This window comes from Bos taurus, chromosome X, assembly GCF_002263795.3.
Source record: "Bos taurus isolate L1 Dominette 01449 registration number 42190680 breed Hereford chromosome X, ARS-UCD2.0, whole genome shotgun sequence".
Lineage (NCBI taxonomy): Eukaryota > Metazoa > Chordata > Mammalia > Artiodactyla > Bovidae > Bos > Bos taurus.
In genome coordinates, this window is record NC_037357.1 from 65299873 (window position 1) to 65324016 (window position 24144).

Here is a 24144-nt window from a genome sequence, read left to right on the forward strand (position 1 = left end):
ACATTTATGATAAAAACTCTCCAGAAAGTATGCATACAGGGAAACTACCTGAAATAATAAAGGCCATATATGACAAACTCACAGCAAACAATGTTCTCAATGGTGAAAAACTTAAAACACTTCCTCTAAGATCAGGAACAAAACAAGGATATCCACTCTCATCACTATGTTCATCATTGTTTTGGAAGTGTAACAAGAATAAAGAGTAAAGAGAGATGAAAAAGAAAGAAAAGGAATTCAACCTGGAAAACAAAAAACAAAACAAAACAAACAAAAAAAAAAAACTCTCACTTTTGAAGATGACATAATACTATACATAGAAAATTTGTAAGATGCCTCCAGAAAATTACTAGAGCTAATCAATGAATTTGGAATAACGACAGGATACAAAATTAATGCACAGAATTTACTTGCATTCCTATACACTAACAATGAAATATCAGAAAGAGAAATTAAGGAAACAAACTCATTTACCATTAAAAAAAAAAAACGATTAAATATCTCAAAATAAGTCTACTTAAAGAGGTAAAATACTTCTACTTGAAAACCTATAAGATACCGATGAAAGAAATCAAAGATGACACAAACAGATGGAGAGACATGCCATGCTGTTGGATTTCAAGAATCAATATTGTCAAAATGACTATACTACATAAAGCAATGTACATATTCAATGCAATCTCTTTTATATTACCAATGACATTTCTCACAGAACAACAACAAAAAAATCTTAAAATTTATTTGGAAACACAAATGACCCCAAATAGCCAAAGCATTCTTGGGAAAGAAAAATCGAGTGAAAGTGATCATGCTCCTTAACTTCAGACTATACTACAAAGCTGTAGTAATCAAGAAAATATGGCACTGGAACAAAAACAGAAGTATAAATCAATGGAACAAGGTAGAAAGCCCAGAGTACCCATGTACCTATGGTTATCCAATCTATGACAAAGGAGGCAGGAATATACAATGGAGAAAACAGTTTTTGGTTTTTTTTTTCCAAATAAATGTTGCTGGAAAACTGGACAATTACATGTAAAATAATAAATTTAGAACACTCCCTAACACTATATACAAAAATAAACTCAAAATGGATTAAAGACCGATATGGAAGGCTAGACACTATAAAACTCTTAGTGAAAAACATAGGCAGAAGACTCTTTGATATAAATTGCAGCAAGATCTTTTGTCCCCACCTGCTAGAGTAATGAAAATAAAAACAAAAATAAACAAATGGAACCTGATTAAACTTAAAAGATTTTGCACAGCAAAAGAAACCATAATCAAGATGAAAAGACAACCATCAGAATATGAGAAAGTATTTGCAAATGAAGCAACAGACAGTGAGTTAATCTCCAAAATATACAAACAGCTCATGCAGGTAAATATCAAGAAAACAAACAACCCAATCAAAAAATAGAAGACCTAAACAGACATTTTCCCAAATAAGACACAGAATTTGCCAACAAACACATGAAAAAAGTTCAATATCACCAACTATTAGAGAAATGCAAATCAAAGCTACAGTGAAGTATCACCTCACACCAGTCAGAATAGTCATCATCAAACTACCTACAAACAATAAATGCCAGAGAGGGTGTGGATAAAAAGAAACTCTCTTACACTGTTTTTGGTAATATAAATTCATTCAGCCACTATGGAGAACAATAGGAGGTTCCTTAAAAAACTAAACATAGAACTACCAAATGACCCAGCAGTCCCATTCCCGGGCATATTTCCACAGAAATCATAATTCAAAAAGGCACATCCACCTCATTGTTCATTGCAGCATTCTACAATAGCCAGGACGTGGAAGTAACCTAAATGTCCGTCAACAGAGGAATGGATAAAGAAGATGTGGTACATATATACAATGGAATATTACTCAACAGTAAAGCAACAAAATTGTGCCCTTTGCTGAGATGTGGATGAACCTAGAGATGGTCATCCAGAGTGAAGTAAGTAAAAAAAAAAAAAATGTTTTATATTAATGCATATACTCTAGAAAAATGATATAGATGATCTTATTTGCAAAGCAGAAATAGAGACACAGAAATAGAGAACAAACATTTGGCTACCAGAGTAGGAAAGGGTGTGGGATGTATTGGGAGGTTGGGATGAGAAATATATGTTACTATGTATAAGTAGATAACTAATGAGAATGAACTGTATAGCACAGGAAACTCTACTTAATACTCTGTGGTGATTTAAATCAGAAGGAAACACAAGGAAGTGGCGATAGTTGTATATATGTGGCTGATTCACTATTCTGTATAGCAAATATTATCACAACAGTGTAAAACTCTATACTCCAATAAAAATGAATAATACCAATATAAGAGTAAAAAATGCAATGAGATATTGCTACACACACCTCTGAGCAGAGCTAATTTGTTTTTTACAAAAAGATACCACACAATGCTGATGAAGATGTGGAGAACTTGGACCAATCATATATTTCTAGTTGGAATATAAAAATGATCTGGCGACTCTGGGAGATAGTTTGGCATTTTGTTATAAAACTATACATACACATATCACATGACCCAGCTTTTGAGCATTTGTCCCAGAGAAATAAAGTTATATACATAAAAACCTGTACATAATTTTTCCTAGAAGCTTTATTAATAACAGACAACTAGAAACAGCAAGATATTGTAAAATAAATGTTGGCAAATTCTGGTGCATGCATACCACGGGGTACTACACAGTAATAAACAAAACAAAACAGGAAAAATTACTGACACATCCAATAATCTGAATTAGTACCAAGGAAATTTTGCTAAGTGAAAAAATTGTCATTCTCCAAATGTCATATACTGTGTCATTCCAGTTTTAGAACATTCTTTCTGCTGCTGCTGCTGTTAAGTCACTTCAGTCGTGTCTCACTCTGTGAGACCCCATAGACGGCAGCCCACCAGGCTCCCCCGTCCCTGGGATTCTCCAGGCAGGAACACTGGAGTGGGTTGCCATTTCCTTCTCCAATGCAGGACAGTGAAAAGTGAAAGTGAAGTCGCTCAGTCGTGTCCGACTCTTAGCAACCCCATGGACTGTAGCCCACCAGGCTCCTCCATCCATGGGATTTTCCAGGTAAGAGTACTGGAGTGGGGCGTCATTCCCTTCTCCAGAACATTCTTAGGATGATGGAATTATAAACATGGAAAACAGTGGTTTTGTGGGGTTAGGGATAATAGAATGGGGAGGGAGACAATAAAATAATAGCAGGAGAGCTTTTTGAGGATGACAACTGATTCGGTGGAGCCGCCCCAGGAGATGCACCTACAGTATCACCTCTTCCACTTCCCCATTGCAAACAATAAAGGCCATTTGTACCGTTTGTAAAAAAAAAAAAAGGATACATGCAGACATACACATCAGTGAATTCATGTAATATGGTGAACATTTTATTAAAGTCTGTGGACATACCTATATAAAGTTTCTGATTTCCACATTATGTTATAATTATGTAAGATTAAGCCATCAGGGGAAGTGGTTGAAGGGTACAAAAGATCTGTATGTACTCTTTTTGCAACTTATTTTGAGTCTATATTAACACGTTCATACTCAGTTGTGTTGAGTCTTTGCAATCTCATGGACTGTAGCCTGGCAAGCCCCTCTGTCTACAATTATTTCTAAATAAAAAGCTTAAAAATGAAAGTAATTCAGAGAAAATTTCCAGTAAAATATGTTCCTTGTTTCTCTAATTTCTATTTAGAATCACTTTGATAAAATCCAGTAGTAATGTGTGTATGTAAGAGTTGAACTATAAAGAAAGCTGAGTGCAGAAGTATTGATGATTTTGAACTGTGGTGTTGGAGAAGACTCTTGAGAGTCCCTTGGACCACAAGGATATCAGAGCTGTCAATCCTAAAGGAAATCCATCCTGACTATTCATTGGAAAGACTGATGCTGAAGCTAAAGCACCAATATTTTGGCTACCTGATGTGAAGAAATGATTCATTGGAAAAGATTCTGATGCTGGGAAAGATTGAAAGCAGGAGAAGGGGAGATAGAAGATGAAATGGTTGGATGGTATCACTGACTCAATGGACATGAGTTTGAGCAAGCTCCAGGAGTTGGTGATGGACAGGGAAGCCTGGCATGCTGTAGTCCATGGGGTTGCAAAGAGTCAGACACAACTGAGCAACTGAACTGAACTGAGGATAAAATGCACAAAATTATATTATCCACTTTCCTTTAATGTATCTTAATGCCACTATAAATTTATTTGTAATGATGTTTGTATTTTAGTTGGTCAAATATAGTAGTCTCTCTTATTCAAAAAATATAATATCCATCAGATATATTATCCTATTTAGCCAGGGACATGATCATTTCCAAACACTTTCACAAAGAGACTTAGGATTTCTGCTCACAAAGAGACTTAGGATTTCTGCTAAGATGGCGGAGGAATAGGAAGGGGAGAACATCTTTGTCCCCACAAATTCATCAAAAGATCATTTTAACGCTGAGCAAATTCCACAAAACAATTTCTGAATGCTGGCAGAGGACACCAGGCACCCAGAAATGCAGCCCATTCTCTTTTAAAGGAGGTAGGACAAAATATAAATGATAAAAAGACGGGAAAAAAAAATTTAGGGATGGAGACCTGTCTCAGGGAGGGAGTCATGAAGCAGGAGAAGTTTCCAAACACCAGGAAACCCTCTCACCAGCAGGTCTGTGGAGAGTTTCGAAATATCAGAGGGCAACATAACTGGGAGGGGAAAAAAAAAGAAAAAAAACATAGATACAGGCCTAGCGGCAACTCCCATTGGAGAAGTATCCCAGATGCTCACGTCCACCTGCAGTGATCAGGGGCTGAACAGGAAGACACGGGCTGCATGCTTAGGGTAAGGACGGGGCCTGAATGCCCTGAGGACAATCTAAAGGAGCTAACATGAGCTAGCAATGCAAAGTGTGGGACAGCCAGGGAGAGAGAGAAACAAAAAAAGAGAGAGAGAGAGAACTTTCCCATGAAAAACTCTAACCTAAGGCACTGCCCGGCCTGATCACAGAACAAAGGGATGAGTGAATACCAGAGGAGAGCTAGCCCGCTGCGAGCTGGCCCCTCCCCCCACTGGAGGCAGAGAGGCAGGTGGGGGACAGCCAGAGCCAGAAGGCAAGGGGCAATCTCAACCCCAGAGATGGCATCCTCCACCAAATTGTGAGCAGACTCACAGCTGCTATCCAAATCTTCCTGGGACCGTGGATGGCTGACATACACCAGGAGGGTTGCAGTCAGAGATCAGCTCCCCAGAAGAGACACACAGCACACGTGAGATGGTGCTCTGGTGGCACAACCAGGAAACCAAAGGTTGGGACCAGGGAGGTGATAAGAGGCACCGCACACCTGGGACAGTGCAGTCTCCAAGCACATGATCTCCTGAGCTGCTTGGACCTAGGAAGGGCACAAAACACAGACCCAAATGAGTCTGTGCCTTTGTGAAGTACCAGAGAACCTGAAGCTGAGTGGCTTAGACCTGGGAACTGCACACAACCCAGGGCCCACATTAGACAGTTCCCCTGCAGAGCAACCTGGAGCATGAGCAGTGTAGACCGGGAAAGCACACATAGTGAGAGCACGGACCGGGAAAGCACACATAGTGAGAGCACGGTCAAACTCAGTGTGGCCTAGACACTGCAAGCACTCGCCACACATGCCAGTGATATTTGTTTGCAGTGTTCCTCCTTCTGCACATCACAACTAAACAAGTGAACCTAAATAAGTGACCACCTTCACCCCCTTGTGTCAGGGTGGAAATTAGACATTGAAGAGACTTGCAAACAGAGGAAGCCAAAATAAGCAAAGAAGAGGGAACCGCTTTGGAAGTGACAGGTGCAACAGATTAAAACACTGTAGTTAGCACTGACTATATTGGAAGGAGCTTATAGACCTTGAGAAGAAGGATATGCTGGAACAAGGAATTATATGAAACTGAACTGACACCTCAAAGTCCTCAACAGCTCCAGGGAAATTCCTATATATATTTTACTACTATCATTTTTATTTATTTCATTTTTAAAAAATTTTTAAGTTCTTTACTACTCCTTTAATTTTCATTTTTATTTTCAAAGTGAATTTCATATATGTATTTTTTTATAATTCTTGTGATTTTTTTTAATAGTATTTTTGAGAGTCTAACCTCTACCCTAGATTTTTAATCTTTGCTTTTTGGTATTTGTTATCAATTTTGTACCTTTAAAAATCCAATCTTCAGTACCCATTTTTACTTAGGAGTGTGCTTACTGGCTTGATTGGTCTCTCCCCTTTTGACTCTCCTTTTCTTCTCCAGCTCACCTCTATCTTCTCCCTCCTCCTTCTCTTCTCTACCCAACTATGTGAATCTCTTTGAATGTTCTGGGCTGTGGAGTACACTTAGGGAACTGACTACTGGATAGATCTCTCTCCTTTTGACTCCCACTCTTCTCCTGGTAACCTCTATCACCTTCCTCCTTCTTCTCTTCACTATGTAACTCCTTGAGGGAATCTGAGTGTTTCAGACTGTGGAGAGCACACAGAGAATTGATTTCTGGCTAAATTGTTCTCTACCATTTTGATCCTCCCCTTTTTCCTCCTGGTCACCTCTCTCTCTCTCCTCCCTTTTCTCTTCTCCATGTAACGCTATGAAACTCTCTGGGTGTCCCTCACTGTCGAGAATCTTTTCACTATTAACATATATGTTTTATCATCAGTGCTGTATGGATGGAGAAGTCTTGAGGCTACTGTAAAAATAAGACTGAAAGCCAGAGGCAGGAGGCTTAAATCCAAAAATTGAGGACACCAGAAAACTCCTGACTCCAGGGACCATTAATCAACAAGAGCACATCCAGAAGCCTCCATACCTACACTGAAACCAAGTTCCACCTAAGAGCCAACAAGTTTCAGAGCAAGACATACCAAGCTAATTCTCCAACAATGCAGGAACATAACCCTGAGCATTAAAATGCAGGTGGCCAAAAGTCACAGCAAACCCACACACAACTCAAAACTCACTATTGGACACTTCATTGCATTCCAGAGAGAAGAGATCCAGCTCCACTCACCAGAACACTGACACGAGGTTCCCTAACCAGGAAATCTTGACAAGCCACTCGTCCAAACCCACCCATATGGAGGAACCTCCATAATTTAATGAACCGGAAACTTCCAGCATACAGAAAGGCCATGCCAAACACAAAAATGTAAACAAGAATAAAGGGCAGAGAAGTATTCAGCAGGAAACGGAACATGATAAATATAGCCACCAAACCAAACAAAAAAGGAGGACATAGGGAGTCTACCTGAAATAGAATTCAGAATAATGATGGTAAAAATTATGCAAAATCTTGAAAACAAAATGGAGTTACAGATAAAAAGTCTGGAGACAAGGATTGAGAAGATGAAACAAATATTTAGCAAGGACCTAGAAGAAATAAAAAAGGTCAATCAATAATGAATAATGAGATAACTGAGATTAAAAGGATTCTGGAGGGAACCAACAGTAGAATAACCGAGGCAAAAGAAAGGATAAGTGAGGTGGAAGATAGAGTGGTGGAAATAAATGAAGCAGAGAGGAAAAAAGGAAAAATAATTAAAAGAAATGAGGACAACCTCAGAGACCTCTGGGACAATGATAAACGCACTAAAATTCGAATCATAGGAGTCCCAGAAGAAAAAGACAAAAAGAAAGGCCATGAGAAAATACTTGAGATAATAGTTGAAAACTTCCCTAAAATGGGGAAGGAAATAGTCATCCAACTCCAAGAAACCCAGAGAGTCCCAAAACAAGATAAACCCAAGGTGAAACACCATGAGACACATATTAATCAAATTAACAAAGATCAAACACAAAGAGCAAATATTAAAAGCAGCAAGAGAAAAGCAACAAATAACACACAAGGGATTCCCATAAGGATAATAGCTGATCTGTAAATAGGAAATCTTCAGAATGGAATGGCAGGACATACTTAAAGTGATGAAAGAGAAAAATATACAACCCAGATTACTATACCCAACAAGGATCTCATTCAAAGATGAAGGAGAAAGCAAAAGCTTTACAGACAAGCCAAAGCTGAGAGAATTCAGCACCATCAAACCTGCTCTTCAACAAATGCTAAAAGGTTTTCTCTAGACAGCAAACACAGAAAAAGTTTATAAATTCAAACCCAAAACAACAAAGTAAATGGCAATGGTATCATACTTATCAGTAATTACCTTAAATGTAAATGGGTTGAATACCCCAACAAAAAGACAAAGACTGGCCGAATGGAATACAAAAACTAGACTCCTATATATGCTATTGAGAAGATACACTCCTCAAAACAAGGGACAAATACAGACTGAAAATGATGGGCTGGAAAAAGATATTTCACACAAATGGAAACCAAAAGAAATCAGGAGTAGCAATACTCATATCAGATAAAATAGACTTTGAAATAAAGGCCGTGAAAAGAGACAAAGAAGGACACTACATAATGATCAAAGGATCAATCCAAGAAGAAGATATAACAATTATAAATATATATGCACCCAACATAGGAGCACTGTACTATGGAAGGCAAATGCTAACAAGTATGAAAGGGGAAATTAACAGTAACACAATAATAGTGGGAGACTTTAAAACCCCACTCACAACTATGGATAGATCAACTAAACAGAAAATTAGCAAGGAAACATAAACTTTAAATGATACAATAGACCAGTTAGACCTAATTGATATCTATAGGACATTTCACTCCACAATGAATTTCACCTTTTTCTCAACCACACAGAAAACCTTCTCCAAGATAGATCACATCCTGGGCTATAAATCTACCCTTGGTAAATTAAAAAAAAAAATATTTCAAGCCTCTTTTCTGATCACAGTGTGGTAATATTAGATGCCAACTACAGAAGGAAATGGAGAAGGAAATGGCAACCCACTCCAGTACTCTTGCCTGGAAAATCCCATGGATGGAGTAGCCTGGTAGGCTGCAGTCCATGGGGTCGCTAAGAGTCAGGCACAACTGAGTGATTTCACTTTCACTTTTCACTTTCATGCATTGGAGAAGGAAATGGCAACCCACTCCAGTATTCTTGCCTGGAGAATCCCAGGGACAAAGGAACCTAATGGGCTGCCATCTATGGGGTCACACAGGGTTGGACATTACTGATGTGACTTAGCAGCAGCAGCACAGAGGAAAAAAAAAAGACTATTAAAAGTACAAACATATGGAGGATAAACAACTCGCTTCTGAATAACCAAGAAACCACAGAAGAAATAAAAAAGGAAATCAAAATATGCATAGAAACAAATGAAAATTAAAACACGACTACCAAAAATCTCTGGGATTCAGTAACAGCAGTGCTAAGGGGAAGGTACATAGCAGTACAAGCTGCCCTCAAGAAACAAGAGAAAAATCAAATAAATAACATAACTCTACATATGAAGCAACTAGAAAAAGAAGAAATGAAGAAACTGAGGGTTAGTAGAAGAAAAGAAATCATAAAAATTAGGGCAGAAATAAATCCAAAACAAGGAGGCCATAAAAAAATCAACAAAGCTAAAAGCTGATTCTTTGAGAAGGTAAATAAATTAGAAAAACCATTAGCCAGACTCATCAAGAGAAAAAGGGAGAAGAATCAAATCAACAAAATTATAAATGAAAATGGAGAAATCACAACAGACAACACAGAAATACAAAGGATTATAAGAGACTATTCTCAGCAACTATATGTCAATAAAATGGAAAACTTGGCTATTATAAACAGTGCTGCGATGAACATTGGGGCACTGTTTATAATAGCCAAGACATGGAAGCAACCTAGATGTCCATCAGCAGATGAATGGATAAGAAAGCTGTGGTACATATACACAATGGAGTATTACTCAGCCATTAAAAAGAATACATTTGAATCAGTTCTAATGAGGTGGATGAAACTGGAGCCTATTATACAGAGTGAAGTAAGCCAGAAGGAAAAACATAAATACAGTATACTAACGCATATATATGGAATTTAGAAAGATGGTAACAATAACCCGGTGTACGAGACAGCAAAAGAGACACTGATGTATAGAACAGTCTTATGGACTCTGTGGGAGAGGGAGAGGGTGGGGAGATTTGGGAGAATGGCAATGAAACATGTAAAATATCATGTAGGAAACGAGTTGCCAGTCCAGGTTCGCTGCACGATGCTGGATGCTTGGGGCTGGTGCAGTAGGACTGCCCAGAGGGATGATATGGGGAGGGAGGAGGGAGGAGGGTTCGGGATGGGGAACACATGTATACCTGTGGCGGATCCATTTTGATATTTTGCAAAACTAATACAATTATGTAAAGTTTAAAAATAAAAGAAAAAAAAAGAAAATAAAAAAAGAGCTGGAAAAAAAATGGAAAACTTGGAAGAAATGGACAAATTCTTAACAAAGTATCACCATCCAAAATTGAACCAGAAAGAAATATAAAATCTTAACAGATCTATCACAAGCACAGAAATCGAAACTGTAATCAGAAATCTTCCAACAAACAAAGTCTCAGGACCAGGTGGCTTCCCAGGGGAATTCTACCAAAAATTTAGAAAATAGCTAACACCTATCCTTCTCAAATTCTTCCAGAAAATTGCAGAGGAATGTAAACTTCCAAACTCATTCTATGAGGCCACCATCACCCTAATATCAAAACCAGACAAAGATGCCACCAAAAAAATAAATAAATAACTACAGGACAGTATCACTTACGAACATAGATGCAATAATTCTTAACAAAATTCTAGCAAACAGAATCCAACAACATATTAAAAAACATCATACATCATAACCAAGTGGGCTTTATCGAGGGATGCAAGGATTGTTCAAGATTCGGTAATCAATCAATGTGATGCACCATATTAACAAATTGAAAGATAAAACCATATGATTATATAAATAGATGCAGAGAAAGGCTTTGACAAAATTCAACATCCATTTATAAAAAAAAAAAAAAAAAAACCTCCAGAAAGCCTAAGGAAACAAAAGACCTATATACACAGAAAACTATAAAACACTGATGAAAGAAATCAAAGATGATGCAAATAGATGGAGAAATATACCATGTTCATGGATCTGAAGAATCAATATAGTGAAAAGTAGTATACTACCCAAAGCAATCTATAGATTCAATGCAGCCCCGATCAAGCTATCAACAGTATTTTTCCTAGAACTAGAACAAATAATTTCACAATTATTATGGAAATACAAAAAAAAAAAAAAAAAAAAAAAAAAAACTCAAATAGCCAAAGCAATCTTGAGAAGAAAACTGGAACTGGAGGAATCAACCTGCCTCACTTTAGGCTCTACTACAAAGCTACAATCATCAAGACAGTATGGTACTGGCACAAAGACAGAAATATAGATTAAAGGAACAAAATAGAAATCCCAGAGATAAATCCACACACCTATGGACTTCTTATCTTTGACAAAGGAAGCAAGAATATACAAGGGAGAAAAGACAATCTCTTTAACAAGTGGTGCTGGGAAAACTGGTCAAATACTTGTAAAAGAATGAACTAGAACATTTTCTAACACCATACACAAAAATAAACTCACAATGTATTAACAATCTAAATGTAAGACCAGAAACTATAAAATTCCTAGAGGAAAACATAGGTAAAACACTCCCTGACGTAAATCACAGATGGATCCTCTATGACCCACCTCCCAGAGTAATGGAAAAAAAGCAAAAATAAACAAATGGGACCTAATTAAACTTTAAAACATTTGTGCAATGAAGGAAACTGTAAGCAAGGTGAAAAGACAGCCTTCAGAATTGGAGAAAATAATAATAATGAAGAAACTGACAAAGAAGTATTCTCAAAAATGTACAAGCAGCTCCTACAGCTCAATTCCAGAAAAATAAACGATCCAATCAAAAAATGGGCCGAAGAACTTAACAGTCATTTTTCCAAAGAAGACATACAGATGGCTAACAAACACATAAAAGATGTCCAACTTCATTCATTATCAGAGAAATGCAAATCAAAACCATAGTGAGGCACCGTTTCATGCCGGTCAGAATGGTTGCTATCAAAATATCTACAAACAATAAATGCTGAAGAGGGTGTGCAGAAATGGGAACCCTCTTACACGGTTGGTGGGAATGCAAACTAGTGCAGCCACTATATAGAATAGTGTGGATATTCCTTAAACAACTGCAAATAGAACTGCCATACAACCCTAGCAATCACACTGCTGGGCATACACACCAAGGAAACCATATTTGAAGGAGAAACGTGTTCCCCAATGTTGATTCCAGCACTGTTTACAATAGCTCGGTCATGGAAGCAACCTAGATGTCCATCGGCAGATGAATGGATAAGAAAGCTGTGGTACATATACACAATGGAATATTACTCAGCTATTAAAAAGAATGTGTTTGAATCAGTTCTAATGAGGTGGATGAAACTGGAGCCTATTATTCACAGAGTGAAATAAGCCAGAAAGAAAAACACCAGTACAGTATATTAACGCATTTATGTGGAATTTAGAAAGATGGTAACAATGATCCTATATGCGAGACAGCAAAAGAGACACAGATGTAAAGAACAGACTTTTGGACTCTGTGGGAGAAGGCAAGGATGAAATGATTTGAGAGAATACCACTGGAACATGTATATATCATATGTGAACTATATCACCAGTCCAGGTTCAATGCATGAGACAGCCCTGAGCACACTGGTGCACTGGGATGACCCAGAGGGATAGGATGGGGTGGCAGGTGGGAGGGGGTTTCAGCATGGGGAACACATGTACACCCATGGCTGATTCATGTCAATGTATGTCAAAAACCATCACAATATTGTAAAGTAATTAGCCTCCAATTAAAATAAATAAGTTAATTTAAAAAAGAAGATTTAGGTAACATCTGCGATTATCTCAGGAAAAGACTAAGATAATGAAGCACCTGCCTGAATAGAAAATATTTACATTATAGTGTCAGTATATACCCCAAAGCTTTCACTGAGGTTCAGGATAAAGAATCCACCTGCAATGAAGATCACAAGTTCGATCCATGGGATGGGTAGATTCCCCAGAAGAGGGCATGGTAACCCACTCCAATATTGTTTCCTGGAGAATCCACATGGGCAGAGGAGCTTAGTGGGTTACAATCCATAGGGTCACAAAGAGTCAGAAACCACTTGATGACTGAACATATGTGTGTGTGTGTGTGTGTGTGTGTGTGTGTGTGTGTGTGTGTGTATATATATATATATATATATATATATATATATATATATATATGTGGTCCTGAATGGATAGTCATTTACTTCTCCAGGGATTCTTCCCAACCCAGGAACTGAACCCAGTTTTCCCACATTGCAGGCAGATCCTTACCATCTGAGCCACCAGGGAAACCCCAAACTGAAATTAGCCTATTTGTAAAAAATAATAAATGATAGTACCTTTATTTTCATTTATTTTTACACAGATATGCTAATTTCAGTTTAGCAGAGGGTTTAGAACATGTATTGATGCTATGATAGTATATTTATTTTGGGCTTGATATGATAGTATCTTTGTTTTAGGCTTCCCTGGTGGCTGAATGGTAAAGAATCTGCCTGCAATGCAGGAGACCTGGGTTTGATCCCTGGGTCAGGAAGATCCCTTGGAGAAGGGAATAGCTACCTACTCCAGGATTCTTGCCTTGAGAATTCCATGGACAGAGGAGCCTTGTGGGCTACTGCCCATGGGGTTGCAAAGACTTGGAAATGACTGAGCAACTAACACTTTCATTTTCATCTTTATCTTAGATTAAATATACTTTATGTTCTTAAGATTCTTAAGGATGTTCAAACCATTATCTTTTCATCTATAGTGGACTGACTTAAAATGTAATGTTTTAGTGGACTCAAGTATTGGGGTTGATGATAAATTTATTGTTCCAGTATTTAGATAGCATACCAAAGTTTGATCATTGGCACTTATTTTACATATAAAGTTTTCAATAGATACAATCAATGTTAAGTGTAAAATATCAAAAAGCCCCTGTATTCCTACTAGCAGTTTCAGAAACCAAAGGCTGCCAAGGGCAGAGGGCCTTTCTTTGTGCCTTTGCTTCCACATGGGTAAAGTAGAGTGGATAGTCCCAAAGTCTCTAAAAAATTCCAAAACTGATTGCTAAAAAATTATGTAATACAATGTCATAATATACAATTGATTTGGTCAATTTGTTTGAATATATGTAGAAAAATAAAATCAAAGTCTTTAACTGACCAGTCAGTTTGTTGAACCTATTAATACTTGAGTCAAAACTAAAATATCAATTTTGATAATTCATATCAGATACAATATAAAGGGACATCACTGCCAGGAAAGCCTAGATCATATAGACTATGAAATGTCTGCATATGAAAACTCAAGGCAAAATGCAGATTATCATTTGAGATACATATTACACTGTCACCTAATTTTACAAGATAGAGCAAGGGGCAGTCTACATGAAGCATATTCTATGGTATTTCTTCATTTTCTGAAAATTTAGACATAACAGTAAAGTTGGCATTTTCTAATTTCCAGAGCCATGGATGATACTACTCAATAAAATCATGATAATATTACTCAAAACAGATGTGAAAACATATGTTTGCCACAGTTGTATAAACTGCCTACTTGTCAAACTTAATGAATGTTGAGATTTCTACTTTAAACTGCATTCCCTTTTAAGAACTAAAATCTATTTCAGGAAAATATATTTTATCTTAATACCACAAATCCAGCTGGTAGAACTTGACGTAGAAAATCTCATTTAAAAGAAAGCTTTTGAATGACCCTGAGGGGCAGTCCTAAGATGATGGAGGAATAGGATAGGGAGAACTCTTTCTCCCCCACAAATTCATCAAAATACCATTTGAACACTGAGGAAATTCCAGAAAACAACTTCTGAACACTGGCGGAGGACAGCAGGCACCCAGAAAGCAGCCCATTCTCTTTGAAAGGAGGAGGACAAAATATAAAAGACAAAAAGAGAGACAAAAGAGTTAGGGGTGGAGACCCAGCTGCAGGTAGGAAGTCATGAAAGAGGAGAAGTTTCCAAACACCAGGAAGTCCTCTCACCAGCAGGTCTGTGTTGAGTTCTGGAATCTCAGAGGGCTAACCAGGAGGGGAAAAACAAAACAAAACAAAACAAAACAAAAAAAAAACCAAACAAACAAACAAAAAAAAACAGAATATGCACCTAAACACCACTCCCAGTGGAGAAGTAGCCCAGATGCTCGTGGCCACCAGCAGAGAGTGGGGCATGAATATGGAGGTATGGGTTGAATGCTTAGGGTAAGGATGGGAACTGAATGTCTTGAGGACAACTTAAGGGATGTAACATGAGATAGCAACCCAAACTGTGGGATAGCCAGAGAGAGAGAAAAAAGAGAGAGAGAACTTCCGGACAAAGAGCTGTAACCTAAGGCATAGCCTGGTCTGCTCACAGAACAAAAGATTGAGTGAATACCAGAGGAGAGCTAGCCGGGTGTAGAATGGCCCATCTCCCCACCAGAAGAAGTGAGGCAGGCAGGCAACAGCCAGAGCCAGAAGGTAAGGGGCAACCTTGGCCCCAGAGATGGCATCCTCCACCAAATTGTGAGCAGGCTCCCAGTTGCTAAGTCTTCCTGGGATTCTGGATGGTGGATATCTGCCAGGAGGGTCACAGCCTGAGATCAGCTCCCCAGAGGAGATGCATGGTACACCTGAGACAGCACTCTCATGGTGCAACCAGGAAATCAAGCAGCTGGGGCCAGGGAGGTGATAAGACACACCGTATACCTGGGACAGTGTGCTCACCAAGCACCTGGTTATCTGAGCTGCTTGGACCTGGGAAGGGCACAAAACAAAGGCCCAAATGAATCAGTGCCTTTGTGGAGTACCCGAGAACCTGAACCTGAGTGGCTTAGACCTGGGAAGTGCAGGCAACACTGAGCCTTGTTGGACAGTCCCCCTGGGGAGCAACCAGGAGTCTGAGCAGTGTAGACCAGGAAACACACACTCAGTGAGCAGAGTCAAACCCAATGTGGCCCAGTCACTGTGAGCACTCCCAACACAGGCCAGTGATATTTGTTTGCAGTGTTCCTCCCTCCCCAAACCACAACTAAACAAGTGAGCCTAAATATGTGACCACCTTCGCCCCCTTGTGTCAGGGAAGAAATTAGACACTGAAGAAACTTGGAAACAGAGAAAGCTGAAATACACAAAGAGGGAACTGCTTTGGAAGTGAAAGGTGCAACAGGTTAAAACATTGTAGTTAGCACCGACTACATTAGAAGAGGCCAATAGACCTTGAGAAGAAGTATAAGCTGGAACAAGGAACTATATGAAACTGAACTAACCCCACATTGCCCTCAACAGCTCCAGAGAAATTCCTAGATGTATTTTACTATTATCACTTTTTAATATCTAAATTTTTAAATTATTTATTACTCTTTTAATTTTCATTTTTACAACTTATTTTACCTTGCAAAAAAAAAGACCCCATTTTAAACCAAATTGCATATGTATATATTTTTTATAATTTTGTGACTTTTTTTAATATTGTATTTTTTGAGAGTCTAAACTCTACTCTAGATTTTTAGTATTTGCTTTTTAGTATTTTTTTTATCAACTTTGTACCTTTAAGAATCTAATCTTCAATACCCATTTTACTTAGGGGTGTGATTACTGGCTTGACTGCTGTCTCCCCTTTTGACTCTCCTTTTTCTCCCCCAGGTCACCTCTATCTCCTCACTCTCACTCCTCTTCTCTACCTAACTCTGTGACTTTCTTTGGGTGTTCTAGGCTGTGGAGAACACTTAGGGAACTGACTACTGGTCAGATTTGTCTCTCTCCTCTTGACTCCCCTTCTCCTCCTGGCCACCTCTATTTCCTTCCTCCCACTTATCTTCTCTATGTAACTCTGTGAAACTCTCTGGGTGTCCCTCACTGTCGAGAATCTTTTCACCATTAACCTATATGTTTTATAATCAGTGTGGTATGGATGGAGAATTCTTGAAGCTACTGTAAGAACAAGACTGAAAGCCAGAGGCAGGAGGCTTAAATCCAAAACTTGAGAACACCAGAAAACTCCTGACTCCAGGGACCATTAATTGACAAGAGCTCATCCAAAAGCCTCCATACCTGTACTGAAACCAAGCTCCACCTAAGTGCCAACAAGTTTCAGTGCAAGACATACCAAGTTATTTCCCCCAAAACACAGGAACATAACTCTGAGCATTAAAATACAGGGGGCCAAAAGTCACACCAAACCCACAGACACCTCAAAACTCACTACTGGACATTTCATTGCACTCCAGAGAGAAGAGATCCAGCTCAACCCATCATAACACTGATGAAAGCTTCCCTAACCAGGAAACCTTGACAAGCCACTCATCCAATGCCACACATATGGAAGAACCTCCACAATAAGAAGAACCACAAAATTCCAGCACACAGAAAGGCCACCCCAAATACATCAACTTAAACAAAATGTAAAGGCAGAGAAATATTCGGCAGGTAAAGGAACATGATAAGTACCCACCAAAGCAAACAAAAGAGGAGGACATATGGAGTCTACCATAAAAATAATTCAGAATAATGATAGTAGAGATGATCCAAAATCTTGAAAACAAATGGAGGTACAGATAAAGAGACTAGACACAAGGATTGAGAAGATGCAAGAAATGTTTAACAAGGACCTAGAAGAAATAAAAAAAAAATAGTCAATCAATAATGAATAATGCAATAACTGAGATAAAGGCACTCTGGAGGGAACCAACAGTAGAATAACTGAGGTAGAAGAGAGGATGAGTGAGGTGGAAGATAGAATGGTTAAAATAAATGAAGCAGAGAAGAAAAAAGAAAAAAAAAAAAGAATTAAAAGCAATGAGGACAACCTCAGAGACCTCTGGGACAATGTTAAATGCACCAACATTTGAATCATTGGAGTCCCAGAAGAAGACAAAAAGAAAGGGCGCCATGAGAAAATACTTGAGGAGGTAACAGTTGAAAACTTCCCTAAAATGGGGAAAGAAATAGCCACCCACTTCGAAGAAACCAGAGAGTCCCAAACAGTATAAACCCAAGGCGAAACACCTCAAGACACATATTAATCAAATTAAAGAAGATCAAATACAAAAAGCAAATATAAAAAGCAGCAATGGAGAAGCAACAAATAACACAGAAGGGGATTCCCATAATGATAACAACTAATCTTTCAATAGAAATTCGTCAGGCCAGAAGGGAATGGAAGGACACACTGAAAGTGATGAAAGAGAAAAATATACAACCCAGATTACTGTACCCAGAAAGATCTCCTTCAAAGATGAAGGAGAAATCAAAAGCTTTACAGACAAACAAAAGCTGAGAGAACTTAGACCACAAATCCAGCTCTTCAACAAATGCTAAAGGATCTTCTCTGGACAACAAACACAGGAAAGGTTTATAAACTCGAACCCAAAACAACAAAGTAAATGGCAAAGGTATCATACTTACAAATAATTACCTTAAATGTAAATGGGTTGAATGCCCCATCAAAAAGACAAAGACTGGCTAAATGGAATGCAAAAACAAAACCCCTATATATGCTGTCTACAAGAGACCCACCTCAAAACAAGGGACACATACAGACTGAAAATGAAGGGCTGGAAAAATATATGTCATGCAAATGGAGACCAAAAGAAAACAGGAGTAGCAATATTCATACAAGATAAAATAGACTATGAAATAAAGGCCGTGAAAAGAGACAAAGAAGACACTACATAATGATCAAAGGATCGATCCAAGAAGAAGATATAAAAATTATAAATATATATGCACCCAACATACAAGCACTGTACTATGGAAGGTAAATGCTAACAAGTATGAAAGGGGAAATTAACAGTAACACAATAATAGTGGGAGACTTTAAGACCCCACTCACAACTATGGATAGATCAACTAAACAGAAAATAAGCAAGGAAACACACACTTTAAATGATACAATGGACCAGTTAGACTTAATTGATATCTATAGGACATTTCACCCCCAAAAAATGAATTTCACCATTTTCTCAAGGGCACACAGAACCTTCTCCAAGATAGATCACATCCTGGGCCATAAATCTAGCCTTGGTAAATTCAAAAAAATGAAATATTTTCAAACCTCTTTTCTGCAGTAAGATTAAAGGTCAACTAAAAAAAAAAAAAAACTATTAAAACTAGAAACATATGGAGGCTAAACAACATTATTCTGAATAAAAAACAAATAACAGAAGAAATCCAAAAAGAAATCAAAATATGTATAGTGTACACCTGTGGCGGATTCATGTTGATGTATGACAAAACCAATACAATATTGTAATGTAATTAACCTCCAATTAAAATAAATAAATTTGTATTAAAAAGAAACAAGTACATGAAAATGAAAACACAATAACCCAAAACCTATGGGATTCAGTAAAAGCAGTGCTAAGGGAAAGGCTCATAACAATAAAAGCTTACCTCAAGAAACAAGAGAAAAATCAAATAAAGAACCTAACTCTACACATGAAGCAACTAGAAAAAGAAGAATTTAAGAACCCCAGGGTTATTAGAAGGAAAGAAATCATAAAAATTAGGGCAGAAATAAATCCAAAACACAGGAGACCATAGCAAAAATCAACAAAGCTAAAAGCTAATTCTTTGAGAAGATAAATAAAATAGGAAAACTGTTATCCAGACTCATCAAGAGAAAAAGGGAGAAGAATCAAATCAACAAAATCTGAAATTAAAATGGAAAAATCACAACAGACAACACAGAAATACAAAGTATCATAAGAAACTACTATCAGCAACTATATGTCAATAAAATGGACAAATTTTTAGAATGGCAAAACCAATACAATATTGTAAAGTAATTAGCCTCCAATTAAAATAAATTTATATTAAACAAAAGAAAAGTATAACCTTTTAAAACTGAACCAGGGAGAAATAGAATATATTCACAGACACATCACAAGAACAGAAATCGAAACTATAATCAGAAATCTTCCAACAAACAAAATCCGAAGACCAGATGGCTTCACAGGGGAATTCTACCAAAAATTTAGAGAAGAGCTAATACCTATCCTACTCAAACTCTTCCAGAAAATTGCAAAGGAAGGTAAACTTCCAAACTCATTCTATGAGGCCACCATCACTGTAATACAAAAACCAGACAAAGATGCCACAAAAAAGAAAACTACAAGCCAATATCACGGATGAACATAGATGCAAAAATCCTCAACATAATTCTAGAAAACAGAATCCAACAACATACTAAGAACAACATACATCATGACCAAGGGGACTTTATCCCAGAGATGCAAGGATTCTACAATATTTGCAAATCAATCAATATGATGCACCACATTAACAAATTGAAAGATAAAAAACATATGATTATCTCAATAGACGCACAGAAAACCTTTGACAAAATCTAACATCCATTTAGGATTAAAAAAAAAAAAAAACAGAAAGCATGAATAGAAGGAACATACCTCAACATAATAAACAGCTTATCTGGTAAACCCACAGCAAACATTATCCTCAGTGGTGAAAAAAACTGAAAGCATTTCCCCTAAAGTCAGGAACAGGACAAGGGTGCCATTCTCATCACTACTATTCAACATAGTTTTGGAAGTTTTAGCCACAGAAATCAGAGAAGAAATAGAAATAAAAGGAATCCAGATTGGAAAAGAAGAAGCAAAACTTTCACTGTTTGCAGATGATATGATCCTCTAGATAGAAAACCCTAGATTCCACCAGAAAATTACTACAGCTGATCAATGAATATAGTAAAGTTTCAGGATATTAAAATTAACACACAGAAATGCCTTACATTCCTGTACACTAACAATGCAAAGACAGAAAGAGAAATTAAGGAAACAATTCCATTCAACATTGCAATAAAAAGAAAGAAAAAAAAAAAAACTTAGGTATAAATATACTCAAAGAAACAAAATACCTATATATAGAAAACTATAAAACACTGATGAAAGAAATCACAGATGATACATAAAGATGGAGAAATATACAATGTTCATGGATTGGAAGAAACAATATAGTGAAAATGAGTATACTACCCAAAGTAATCTATAGATTCAATATAGTCCCTATCAAGATACCAATGTATTTTTCAGAGAACTAGAACAAATAATTTCACAACTTGTATGGAAATACAAAAATCCTTGAATAGCCAAAGCAATCTTGAGAAAGCAGAATGAAACTGAAGGAATCAATGTGTCTGACTTCATACAATACTGCAAATCTACAGTCATCAGGATGGATTGGTACTGGCACAAAGAGAGAAATAGAGATCAATAGAACAAAACAGAAAGCCCAGAAATAAACCCACACACCTATGGACACCTTATCTTTGACAAAGGAGGCAAAAATATACAATGGAGAAAAGACAATCTCTTTAACAAGTGGTTCTGGGAAAACTGGTCAACCACTTGTAAAAGAATGAAACTAGAACACTTTGTAACACCATACACAAAAATAAACTCAAAATGGATTAAAGATCTCAACGTAAGACCAGAAACTATAAAATTCCTAGAGGAAAACATAGGCAAAACACTCTCTGACATAATTCACAGCAGGATCCTCTATGGCCCACCTCCCAGAGTAAGATGGTAACAATAACCCTGTATACGAGACAGCAAAAGAGACACTGATGTATAGAACAGTCTTATGGACTCTGTGGGAGAGGGAGAGGGTGGGAAGATTTGGGAGAATGGCATTGAAACATGTATACTATCATGTATGAAACGAGTCGCCAGTCCAGGTTTGATGCACGATACTGGATGCTTGGGGCTGGTGCACTGTGATGACCCAGAGGGATGGTATGGGGAGGGAGGAGGGAGGAGGGTTCAGGATGCGGAACACGTGTATACCTGTGGCAGATTCATTTTGATATTTGGCAAAACCAATACAATATTGTAAAGTTTAAAAATAAAATAAAATTTAAAAAAACACAGAGGATTATCTCTGTAATATCACTGTCCAAAAAGAATGCAGCTTCTTTTAATAAAATGAAATGACATGATATAATACCTTGAAAAAAAAAAAGCAAAAATAAACAAGTGAGACCCAATTAAACTTAACAGCTTTTGCACAACGAAGGAAACTATAAGCAAGGTGAAAAGACAGCCTTTAGAATGGGAGAAAATAACAGCAAACAAAGCAACTGACAAATAATTAATCTCAAATATATATAAGCAGCTCATGCAACTCAATTCCAGAAAAGTAAATGACCTAATGAAGAAATGGGCCAAAAAATTCAACAGACATTTCCCCAAAGAAGATCTACAGATGGCTAACAAACACATGAATAGTTGCTCAATGTCACTCATTATCAGATAAATGCAAATCAAAACTACAACGAAGTACCATCTCACGCTGGTCAGAATAGCTGCTATCAAAATGTCTACAAACAATAGATGCTGGAGAGGGTGTGGAGAAAATGGAACCCTCTTATGCCATTGGCTAGAATGCAAACTAGTACAGCCATTATTGAGAACAGTTTGGAGATTCCTTAGAAACCTGGTAATAGAACTGCCATATGACCCAGCAATCCCACTGCTGGGCATACACACCAAGGAAACCATGTGTACCTCAATGTTCATCGCAGCACTGTTTACAATAGCTAGAACATGGAAGCAACCTAGATGTCCATCGGCAAACAAGTGTATAAGAAAGTTGTGATACATATACATAATGGCATATTACTCAGTTCTTAAAGAGAATTCATTTGAGTCAGTTCTAATTAGGTGGATGAAACTGGAGCCTGTTATACAGAGTGAAGTAAGTCAGAAAGAAAAACACCAATACAGTATATTCACACATATATACAGAATTTAGAAAGATGGTAACAATAACCCTATATGTTAGAAAGCAAAGGAGACACAGATGCAAAGAACAGACTTTTGGACTCTGTGGGAAAAGGAGAGGGTGGGATGATTTGAGAGAATAACTTTGAAACATGTATATTACCATATGTGAAATAGATCGCCAGTCCAGGTTTGATGCATGAGACAGGGTGCTCAGGGCCAGTGTACTGGGACAATTCCAAGGGAAAGGATGGGGAAGGAGGTGGAGGGGGTGGTTCAGGATGGGTAACACATGTACACCCATGGCTAGTTCATGTCACTTTATGGCAAAAGCCACTACAATATTGTAATTAATTAGCCTTCAATTAAGATAAATAAATAAATTTTAAAAATAGAGAAATAAAAATTTAAGAAACAAAAAATAAAACAGTGACCCTAAACCAAATAAATCAAGGAATGAATAAATCAGAAAAAAGATAAGCTTTCCATTATAACTGAATAAATGCAGTTTAATATGTCACTCTTGTCTATTAATATCCTCATCAGGATGTGTGACCAATCTATTTCAAATGAGTATAACTGTGCCATTCCACAGCAAGAGACTCAGAAATGGCAGTGCATACCACTGTGTATTTTTATGAAATTCAGTTACTGTACATCTGTACTAGCACTCCAGCTGATTTTTCATTAGACGTAGCAGTGTGTCCTTGAGCATTGCAGCACACAAGCCAGTCCTAAATGCCACTGTGACTTATGGGTTTGCAGTTCTGATGGAATCATGTGTATCATGTACAGCTTGAGATTTTCCTAGAAAATCTGCTTTACTACCAAGCTGTCCTTCAAATTGTCATCACTTGCTGGGAAAGAGGTTTCAGGAACAAATTGTTGCTGAGTTATGAATGAAGTTTCATCTTTAACTACAGTTCCATTACCTCTGTAAGTGTTTGGGTAATTTAATATACTAAACTTGACTTCTTCCACTCTGACAACTTTTCTGAAATCAAGCATTTACAACTTGGGCCCCAGAAAGTACAGTCTTTGAATAAGAAAAGACAAAACATATGGCAAGAAAACCAAACATGGTTCGATGAAATTAAAATCCTAGAATATTCCAAATTCTAACTAAAATGCTCATCTAGGTAATTAGAAAGCAAGTTAAGTCTAGAGAAAAAGTAAAAGAAAATTCTCCGTCAACTCCTCAGCTGTTCATGGAGGGTTTTTTTTTTTTTTTCCTACATATTATCAGCATCTTTGTTAAAGACAGAAAAATGCATCCTAATAGTGAAGTACAGTCAGACCATCTGGTGATCTGACAAATTACCTATTAGCTTATGTTCTTTAGCTTAGAGTTAATAAATTCA

General features: G+C 37.4%; 1 protein-coding gene across 1 annotated transcript in view; it reads right to left on the reverse strand.

Annotated features, from left to right (window-relative positions):
* Positions 1-24144, reverse strand: part of DACH2 (dachshund family transcription factor 2) — a 311949-nt gene that overhangs the window by 117838 nt on the left and 169967 nt on the right. The window lies entirely within an intron of this gene.